The 10,798-nt window shown below is 46.3% G+C and overlaps 3 non-coding genes across 3 annotated transcripts; 1 reads left to right on the forward strand and 2 right to left on the reverse strand.

Annotated features, from left to right (window-relative positions):
• Positions 1–217: 217 nt before the first annotated feature.
• On the reverse strand, positions 218–289 carry TRNAW-CCA (transfer RNA tryptophan (anticodon CCA)). Its single transcript has one exon. It is a non-coding gene; the product is annotated as a tRNA-Trp (tRNA).
• A 457-nt stretch (positions 290–746) lies between these two features.
• Positions 747–818, forward strand: TRNAD-GUC (transfer RNA aspartic acid (anticodon GUC)). The gene has a single exon. It is a non-coding gene; the product is annotated as a tRNA-Asp (tRNA).
• Positions 819–949: 131 nt separating this feature from the next.
• TRNAD-GUC (transfer RNA aspartic acid (anticodon GUC)) lies at positions 950–1,021 on the reverse strand. Its single transcript has one exon. It is a non-coding gene; the product is annotated as a tRNA-Asp (tRNA).
• Between the last annotated feature and the right edge of the window lie 9,777 nt (positions 1,022–10,798).

The following is a 10,798-nucleotide window of genomic DNA, read 5'->3' on the forward strand; positions in this document are numbered from 1 at the left end:
TGCTTTCCAAGCACCTGTTTATTGCCTTTCTCTCCCCAGGCTGCCCCGTCGGTGCCACTGTCCAGACGGCTCCCATCTTAACCTCTGCTTTCCCCCTCCGGCTCGAGCAAAAACAGGAGCCTATTGGCTTGAGGGGGGAAAGTGGGGTGAGAAGAGCGACGTCCCTCCGTTTCCTCCGAGACGAATCCACTAAAGGCCCACAGGAAAAAAAACCACATGACCCCGACGTGATTCGAACACGCAGCCTTCTGATCTGGAGTCAGACGCGCTACCGTTGCGCCACGAGGTCCTGCTGAGTAACTCTCCCCGGAGCATTAGAATGCGCTCACCACGGGCGCCGGCCGCGCCCCTCCCCGCCCGGCAGGGACAGGGCCGGGCGGGGGGCCCGGGACCGGAGCGGCAGCAGACCCCTCTCATCCGCTTTGGCAGCCGCCCCGGCTAAAGCCGCACCCCCCGCGCCGGCCCCTCTCCGCCGCCGCCGCTTTGTTTCCCGCCTTCCCGCGAAAGTACGTTAATTCCCCCCACCCCCGCTACCGGCCCCTAGGAGCAAGGGCGTCCCCCGGTAGGGCCGAGCTCGCCTCCCGCGGCGCTGCCGCCCTCCGCAGGCTCGGGGTCCGGCTCCCGCCGCCCGGAGATCGCCCCTCCTGCCTCTCCGCCGAAAGCCCTCCTTTGCCGTTCCCGTAAGGGAGGGCGGCGTGTGGCATTGTGCATAAAAGCAGCGCCGCGAGGTTACTGTTTAAGTTCTCTCCTCGTTAGTATAGTGGTGAGTATCCCCGCCTGTCACGCGGGAGACCGGGGTTCGATTCCCCGACGGGGAGACCGTGGGTAGAAGTTTTCCTCCGCGCGGTGCCCCGGGCCGATGCCTTTTTCCGCCTGGGGGCCAACGGTCGGGGCTAAATACGCTCGCGCCGCGGCAGGCAGGGAAACAAAAAACAACTGGCGCTCGCCTCTCCCCGTCGGGGAATCGAACCCCGGTCTCCCGCGTGACAGGCGGGGATACTCACCACTATACTAACGAGGAGTCGCGACGGCCCCGCGCCCCGCGCAGCCGCCCTGCGGGGAGCGGTTGCACCGCTGTCGCCGGCCGGGGCTGCCGCTGCGGTGCCCGCAGCCCCGGGCAGGCTCTGGGCGGGCACCTCCGACCCGGCCTGGGGAGGCTGCGGGAGCGCGGGGACCCACGCGTGGGTTTCGCCTTCCGTGCTGGCCCGCGGCGGGGGAGCCGCGGAGATGGCAGCGCCGGGGCCGGAGCGGCGGCGCGGGTCCCTGAGCCCTCGTGTGTCCGCGGCTCCTGCGCGCAGGCGATTTGGTTTTACGGGAACCTGAGAAGCCCCGGAGTCAGCAGTCCTGGGGTGAGGGGTCCCCAGCACCTGCTCTCTACCGGCCTAAAAAGGGAGCGAGAGAAATGGAAACCGGTTGCTGTGAGGTCGGAGAGCAAAAGACAGGACACGCACTGGCCGTGCGGCTTGGTACCGACTCGGTCAGCAGTAACATGGTCCCACGTTTGCATTGCAGCGGCGTTAGGCGGGAAACTATATTTAATTTGCTAGCTTGGTCAATGAAGAACGAACACCAAACATAAACAGGCGACTGGAACGACTGGTGTCCTTCTTTGAGATACTTCTTTAGGTAAAACAACCCCAGCTTAGCTTTTTCAGACAGGAACAGCGAAAGAACAAACAGCAAACAGCAATCTGTACACAGGCATCGAAATAGAAGTGGCCTGTAAACAAGCATTTCTCAAATTTGGCCTACTCAGGCATTTGAATATAAGCGCACTTCTCAGCGGATGCAACAGATTCTGGTATTTATATATATCTGACAAGTGAAGAGTAAGAAGTAAAGTCTCACAAAAGTTGAATTACTTTAGAGGAAGTGTAGTGAGATGAACTGGTAGGGCTGTGCTCGGGTGATCGGCTTTAAGCCTCCCAGAGCAGGACCAAAACCAGTGTAGCTAGGCTGGCCTAAACTTGCTGTGCAGGTTCAAATTTTATTCAGAAGGTGTCGATGCTTAACTTTAAGCTGGGAGACTTTCTGATGGATCAACCACTTAGCTAGTTTAGACCTTTTTGCTAATTAGTTCTGATCCTTGATCCCTGCAGTCAGGTAGCTGAGGTGTGACCACTTGTGTAAGTGGTGCTGCTTGCTGCAGCCGGGCCTTCCTTAGCTGCTCTCTGCCTCAGAGCTGGTTTTGCCTCAGGCTTCTGCACAGAATTCTCCTCGGGCTGTCTTCTCTGAGAACAGGACTTCTGCTATCTGCATTAACACCCCTTGCAAATTTTTGGCATTGCTAAGCACTTTCAGAGTACCAAAGCCAGGCTCACCAGTTGTGTAGACACTTTGTTCTGTTCTTGACTTTGTCTGTGATGGCAAAACCAGATCTGGCTGGGAGTTCTGGACCTGCTGGAAATATGGGGAAAGCCTACAGTGTGACAAACTCTTGAAGCACCATATAGGTACTTCAGCAAAGGTACAGGAGGACTCTGCAGAGCCAAAGCCAGGGCTCTGAATCATGGAATCGTAAAATGGTTTGGAAAGATCATCTCGTACACTCCCCCTGCCATGGGCAGAGACATCTACCACTAGATCAAGTTGCTCAAAGCTCTCTCCAACCTGGCTTTGAACACTTCGAGGGAGGGGGCATCCACAACTTCTCTGGGCAACCTGTTCCAGTGCCTCACCACCCTCACTGAAAAAAATTTCTTTCTTATATCCATCTAAATCTACTCTCTTTTAGTTTAAAACCGTTACCCCTTGTCCTGTCACTACAGGCCTTGGTAAAGGTCTCTCTCAGTCTTTCCTGTAGGCCCCTTTTAAGTACTGAAAGGCTGCATTAAGGTCTCTTCAGAGCCTTCTCTTCTCCAGGCTAAAAAACCGCAACTCTCTCTGCCTTTCTGCATAGGAGAGGTGCTCCAGCCCTCTGATCATTTTTATGGCCCTAGCAGCTAGTTTAGTAATGAGAGTCCTTGGTCATGTCTCAACTCAATGCTCGACTTCTGCACACCCGCTTCAATTTTGGGACAGCTATTTCTGACTGCATCAGCCATCTTGTACATTCTCCACACCTCCTTCCAACCAGGGCAACCCTGAACCGAAAACCAGTCAATATGCTGGCTAATGATCTTGCACAGCCTCCTCCCACTCACCATTTGCCAGGGAGAGCAAGCATATATACTAAAAATACCTACTGTGACCTGAGCTGGTGATGGCAATTCTTAAATAGCCCTAAAGAAGGGTGTTGTGGTTTAACCCGGCAGTCAGCAGCTATGCACTGACAGCCGCTCGCTCACCCCTCCCCATCCTCCCAGTGGGATGGGGAGGAGAATGGACAAAAGGTAAAACTCGTGGGCTGAAATAAAGACAGTTTAATAAGACCACAAAGGAAGTAGTAGTAGTACTACTACAACTGTTGCTACTGCTACTGAATATGCAAAACAAACAATATGCCATACAATTTTTCTCACTGCCCAATGACCAGTTCGCAGCCAGTCCCCACGCAGTGATCACGGAACCCTGCACTCATGGACTTAGCAAATTTCACAGAACTCCTGAAAAAGACCAAACTGCCGGAAAAGTTTGAACTCCCGGAAAAAACACAATTCACGGAAAAGACAAAAAAAAGAGGATTAAAAAAAAGATAATTCCTCCCCCTGGCCAACTCCCATTTATAAACTGCGCATGACATCTGTCGTGTGAAATATTTCCAGCGGCCAGCTTGAGCTCGCTGCCTGGCTGTGCTCCCTCCCAGCTCCTGCACACCTGCTCCTTAGCTGAACAGGAGAAACTGAAGAAAGTCCTTGATTTCTTAGCAACAGCTAAAAACATCGGTGTCATCAACATTCTTCTCATACTAAATCCAAAACACAGCAGTTACTGGGAGGCAAATTAACACTATCCCAGCCAAAACCAGGACAAAGGGTTAACCAACTGTCCTGCTGGGTGAGAACAATGACCACCTTTGTTTTCTCAGTGAAGTCTATACGCACTTCCAAAGCCAGACTTTTAAAGACATCATTGTGTACTCCAACCAAGATGACTTATCTGCAGCTGTCTAAGAAGAGGAGCGAGAAGAGCCATTGAGGAATGAGTCAGCAAAGCAAAAGTGCTGTTTTGAAGTGGATGGACTATTGTAATGCTGCAATGAGTTGCAGTTACAGAGCAAACACATTCGCTGTTGATTTGTCACAGAGACATGTTAGCACAAAGCAGAACAGGCACTAGGAAGTTCAATCAATGTTCCGAGGTCGCAGAAGCATCTGCTTTCTCCTCAGGATCTGCATACAGCTCTTCCATGTGTCCAACAACCTGGTTCCATGCTTTCCTCAACATTTGTAACAGCTTTGTGCTCAGCAGTCGCTAGGGACCTGCTTCCCAGAGCAACAGCCATCTGCAAGAGGCTCTTTAGGACCATAAGCAGGAGTAGGGCTGGGATCTAGAGCGTCGTTGTAACTGGAAGCTGGTTACTTCCCTTTCAGCTTGCTCAGCTGAAGCTTGGCTTGCAACTTGTCCAGTTCAGTTTTGAATATCATCATTGACGGGAGATTCCACAAAACAGAACACAACAGGTTGTCCACTCTCACTGTGAAGATTTCCCCCATCCCCTTCTATCTACTTGGAAGTTGCCATGTTGCAACTTGATCAGTTGCTTCTTGTCCTTTTGTTATGCACCTCAAAAATTAGTCTGGCTTTATCTTCTCTATTCCCTCCCACTGGGTAACTGAAGACAACAATTAGATCATCCACTAGACTTCTCTTCTTCAGGCTGAGAAAACGCAGGTGTCTCGGCATCTCCTTGTTCTGTCACATGCTCCAGTTGCCTACTCTTCCGCTCACCCTCTGTTGAGCTCATCGCAGTTTGTCCATACCTTTTGTGTGTCGCAGTGCCCCGGGCTGTGCACAGCGCTCCATGGGCAGTCTCACAAGAGCCAGATGGGGGTGGGAGCAGTAAATATTTCCCTGGATCTGCTGGCTGTGCTGTTACTAATGCAGCCCGGTCTATGATTAGCTTTCATTGCTATGAGAGCAACTGCTCAGTCAAGTCCATCTTTGTTGTTCGCCGGGACCTCCAGGGCCTTTTCTGCAAAGTGTCGTGGTTTAACTCAGCAGCTGGCAACTCAGCACCAGGCAGCTGCTTGCTCACCCCTCTCTTCCCTCTCAGTGGGATGGGGAGGAGAAATGGACAAAAGGGGAAACTCGTGGATTGAGATAAAGACAGTTTAATAAGACAACAAAGGAAATACTACTACTAATAGCAATGAATATGCAGAAGAAGTTATACACAATAAATTTTTTCTCGCCACTCAACAACCGATTGCGTAGCCAGTCCCTGAGCAGCAGTGTCAGAACCCAGAACTTGTGGATTTCACTGATTTCGCAAATTTTGTGGAACTCCCAAAAAAAAGACTGCACTGGAAAAGTTTGAAGTCCCAGACAAGAGAGGATTTGAATTCATGGAAAAGAGAATATTCCTGCCCCTTGGCCAACCCCCATTTATAAACTGAGCATGATGTCTATGGTAGGGAATATTTCCATCGGCCAGCTTGGGCTCGCTGCCTGGCTGTGCTCCCTCCCAGCTCCTGCACACCTGCTCCTTAGCTGAACAGGAGAGACTGGAAAAAGTCCTTGATTTCATAGCAACAACTGAAAATATCAGTGTTACCAATGCTCTTCTCGTACTAAATCAAATACACAGCAGCTACTGAGAGGAAAATTAACCATATCCCAGCCGAAACCAGGACACCCAGTCAGCTCCTGGCTGCTGTGTGGGTTTATTCTATCCAAGGTGCAGGACTTGACATTTGCCTTTGTTGAATTGGAAGACAATTCATGTTGGCCCATTTCTCCAGCCTTTCAAAGTCCCGCTTAATGACAGCCCTACCCTTGAGCGTATCAGTCACCCCCCTCAATTTGCTGTCATCCACCTCTGTCACCTGCTGATATTTATTTGCCTTGGCGCGGAGCATATATTGTTAGTGGCATGTTGAGGTTCAGCACAGCTGATACCATCCTTGGCAGTGTGATCTGGGATGGATCCATGCTGTTGCAGCTGCTTGCACTTGTGCCACATAGAACTGCCCCTGCTTCTAGCACTGTGGTTGCCCAGGTGCGACGCTGAGACCATGGTTTCCTTTTGCAGATGTGAGACACTAACTGCGAAGCGCAGCAGTGCTGCCTTGGAGGCACCCCCCAGGCAGAAGGCTGGGCTGCACATCATGCCCTCACAGTGCAGCTGTACTGGCACCCCAGAGTCCATAAGCAGTGGGTTTGACACAGTGCAGTGCGGGATACCAGCAGCATGCTCGTGGGTAACACTGGTATAAAGTCAAGGTACTGTCAGATACTGTCTCTAATTTGAAGTAGCCACTTAAAATTTGGCCATGTAACAGTGTCTTGAACTAGATCAAGCCTCTTCCACCAGGGCATCTCTCAGTATGAACTGCCTGTTGAACCATGCTCTGAAAGTGATGCATTCTGTGATTCTGTGATTCTGTGATTCTAGTAAGCATGTTAAGCTTTCTTTTTCACATAAACAACTGTACTGATGACTGTATTTTATACAAAGAGGAAGCTGTTTGATATTGTGATTACTTTCCATTTCCTTGAGGTAGCTTCTGGTTAGCTTAAAATATATTCATACTTTAAAATATATCTTCTTCAGATTAGTCAAAGTGAGTACTGAGTGACACCTGCTCAGTGTCACCTCCAAAGCGCTACAGCCTTCTGGAGAACGGCCCTGGCACCGATGAGTTATCTTCTGTGTTTTTGAAACCAGAGTCCATGAAGCATGCTAGGACAAGCAAGCCAATTGTCATTGGGTTTAGATTTGTTGTACAGAAGTCTATAACCCTGTTAGAAAAATGCTAGGGGTCCAAACTGAGGAAAATTAAAAAAGCTACAGAAGTGGGTTTGCCTCTTCTGCAGTTTATGGAGTGATCTGGAAATTGTCAGCAGGTGGAATGACCTAAGCAGTTCCTGCCTAGCTGTGGCTGCCACAATGATCCGGGTGGCCTGAAAGAAGAGAGGACAGTCCTCAGAACCAGCAGTTGCTGACAGATGAGTTTTGGGAGCAGTAAGTCAGGCCCTCATCTCCTTGCCAGACTATAAGAGGGCACAAGTAATTTCAGCCCAATGATTGCAATTTTATATTCTGCGGGGGGGAAAAAGGAGCCTTCTATAGCTGCAGAAATTAATGCTTCTAAGTCAATGTGAAAACACAAACCCTAGATGAGCAGCGAAGCACTTCACTGATGTGGTCTTTAGGATGCCCCAGTCCAGAAGAGCTGCTGCAAATTGATTACATTTGATTCTGATTATTCTTCATAGCTATTTTTCACACTCTTATTGCTGCTCATTCACACATATGCAGCACTCCATCTGCTCTTTGTGTTCTATTTTCCATTTAATTTTTGTCTGTACCCTCACCCTGTGAACTTCACGGCACAGGATTTAATGAGTTTTTCAGTAATCATGTATGAGTTATCAAATGGCGTATGAAGTTATGGGGTTTCTTTCTATATAGTTTTTGGCCCTATACAATTTCTGTCCATTGTAGTGGATTTGTTGTGCAGTCTATATGACTTAGTGATCTCTTTCTGAGCTAATGTATTTTCATCAAGCTAGAATGAAGTTTTAGAAGTTATTAGAGAAATCAGTTTATGTCACTTAAGGGAATGAGTGATCAGACATCCCGTGCAAAATCAACAGCTGAAGAGCTGAAGAAATTAAAGGTAAAGGGGACTGTGACATTGCATGTCAGTGCCTGCTGGATTAGTGGGAGGAGAGTCTTAAGAGGCTTTCCCTTATTAGCATGTCTACTATAATTTATATTGTACTAAATGCAGCCACCCAGCTGGGCAGCTTCCTCTCCATGTTGCGTCATGTGAACTATCTAATAAATCGTGCCTTTTAGAAACTTGTTGGAGGAATCTCAGGGCTTGACAAATTTATGTCCTAAGAATTTTTAAATAAAATGGACAAGAAATGCCCATGCAGAACTGCACTTTCTGTTTAGGTAAAAAGCACTCTGAAAGAAAAGTTGAATAGTTGAATCTAGCTGTTTATACTCCTATAGCAAGGTTTAAATCCAATGGATAATCCCAATAAGAATAAACTCCTTCTCAGAGGGTATCTGCATTCTGATCACTTTTCCCCTTAAAAGAGGTCGCCGAGCAAGTGTACTGAAGGGATACCATAAAAACCTGTGAAATTCAAACTAGGAAAAGTGGAGGCTGGCTGGTTTTAATGAATGATTTCAAATTTAGGATAACAAAAACTAGAGATGTGTCCTGCTTAGAAATCAGAGGATATGACTCGGTAATTAAAAGGAAGAAGATTGATCAAGTTTGTATGCAGAGTACACCTCTTTTGGTGTATGAGATGCATTGTTTCAGAGTAATCTCAAGAGAGTGTTTATGCAGCAAGCATTTAAAGACATATCAGGACACTCCAGAAGACGAATAGATTCTGTACTAATGTAAGTATTCCTGTGTAATGCAGTTCTGGATACCATAATATGCCTGCCATATGACTACAAGAATAATCATAACTGTCATATGCAGACATAATGTAACTATCAGGTCTGACTCTCACATCATATCACTTCTAGGAGTGAACATCTGTCATTTAAAAAAAGGAATCATGAACCTAATAAAGCAAAATGAAGTGTAGAGACAGGAAAAACATGGGATAGGAAAACCCACAGAAAATAACACAGGAAAAAGCACCATAGACTGAAGTTAAGTATGCAAAATAAAGATGTCATTAGATAGAGCCATTGCACAAAGAAATGAATTATACTGTAAAGGGCATGGGGAGATATTTAAAGGTATTGGTTTACAATACTATAAATGAGGCAATATGTGATGAATTTATCTTAGAAAGCTGATCATCACAAACTTCTTTCAGGCATTCCAATGCTCACTCACTATAGGCATCATGGAGAAGTGCAAGCCAAGTAATTACAATGGGGTAACCGGACATCAAAACCAAAGATGAGCATAGGGAGGGGGTGCTATTAAAACCAAAACCTCTGTGCTTGCTTAAGGTATGAAATTAGAAATACACAGAAGACCCTGCAGAAGAGTTGAAAAAGAATTACATGTTCCCACATCAGAACTCACTGAGGCCCCAGACCTTGCCTAATGCTTGCTGTTCTCTAACATTGACAGATTGTACTGCTGTAGTACTGAAAAATCAGTGGGTAAAAAAAAAAAGTCAGTGTGCTGAGCCAAGAATGAACAGAAGTCAGTTTAGTTTTTATCTAGTAGTTAACACAAGGGAAACTGACCTCACCTCGAAAACAATATGAGAAGGTGTCATGTTCAAGGAAATTTATGTATGTTTTGCTGGTTTTGTGAAGGTTTTGAGAAGTTTCAGCATGACAGACTACGCATCACTGAGAAATGTATCGATGGCTCACAAAATCCAGAATTTAGAAAACACTGTAGCTGAGAGAGAAAGCAGAATTGTGAGCAGATATTGTAACATTATAGTGCATCATCAAGGTACATTTTGTCTCTGAAAGCATTTAGTATTAAGTAGAATGCATAAAAAATGACAGTTTGGAATCTTCTAAATGGCATCGGAGTTAACGGAGCTTCTATGAACAATATAATGTCTGTTAGCAATATTTCTCCAAGAATTCTGTTAGAGAAGACCTTCAGAGCTTGATGAATGTTTCGAAGAAAATTGGGCTTTTTTTGTTTTACTCTTTCTCCTTAAGCAAAAACAGAATGCCTCATGTCTTCCCAAGCCATGGGAGTGCAAAAGAGCAACTTGAAGGCTGGAGGAAACTGCTGGTCCTGTTCTGCCATGCCAGGAGAAGATCTTGGGATTGGCTTCTTTTGCTTCTGACTCAGTTTTCAGTGGTGAATGAGCAGTAGAAGGGAAGTAGATAGGTTTTTAGATTTAGCAGATGGAAGAAGGAAGATGATATAAAATAAAACATTAAAAAGCCCTTACAGAAATTAATTGCCAGTTCCAATATTATTTGTGATAGAGAGAAGCAAATGTGCACCTTCACCAGAGATTGTTCAAGACGTGATGGGTGGTTAACCATCTTGCTCAACTGTAAAAGCCTGACACTTAAAAAAAGATGCAGAAATGAATCACAGTGCACTTTAAAATTGAAACAAGAGATGAATATTTAAAGTCAGTTGAATAGCCAAAACCACAAATGAGGAAATGTTGAGAATGATGTTCGTAGAGCACAGCTGCTTGAAGAGCTTAATACTACTGTGTATCTGCAACACATTGCCTGACAATCACCAAGTTACTCTTAATTCTAGTAAAAGCAAAGAAAAAGCAGAAAGAGAAAAAACATCAGATGCATTAGTAGGTAGAGTCAGATTCAGAGAACACAGCACATTTTACAGCTTTCTAATGGCTGATAAGAATGGGAGATGGTGATCTGCCATCACTGGTTTGGAGATGTCAGTTTAAAGAGATGAGAAAAAGGCTGAGAAATTGGTGTGGGGCAAAATGTGAAGGAAGACATTGCCAAGGTTACAATAAACAATTAAAATAAGGGCTTATTGAAGTGCAGTGCAATGCAAAATAATGCATCTATTCCTGGGAAAAAAATACAGGCGAGTTATTTTTTTCATTTGCATTAGTGTTGCTCATTATATGTGGCTGGAATGTGGAGATTTTTACGTCAAAAGGCACCAACACTGTGCTTCAGAACAATAATCTTCATTTCTTTGCTGTCTGCTCTTTTGCAGGATAATGATCTTTCCATAAGGGTTTTTTTTTCCCAAAGAACTGGAATTTCAAGTTTGCAATTGCATTGGCTCCCTCTGGT

This window comes from Opisthocomus hoazin, chromosome 8 (genome assembly GCF_030867145.1).
Source record: "Opisthocomus hoazin isolate bOpiHoa1 chromosome 8, bOpiHoa1.hap1, whole genome shotgun sequence".
NCBI classification, from domain to species: domain Eukaryota; kingdom Metazoa; phylum Chordata; class Aves; order Opisthocomiformes; family Opisthocomidae; genus Opisthocomus; species Opisthocomus hoazin.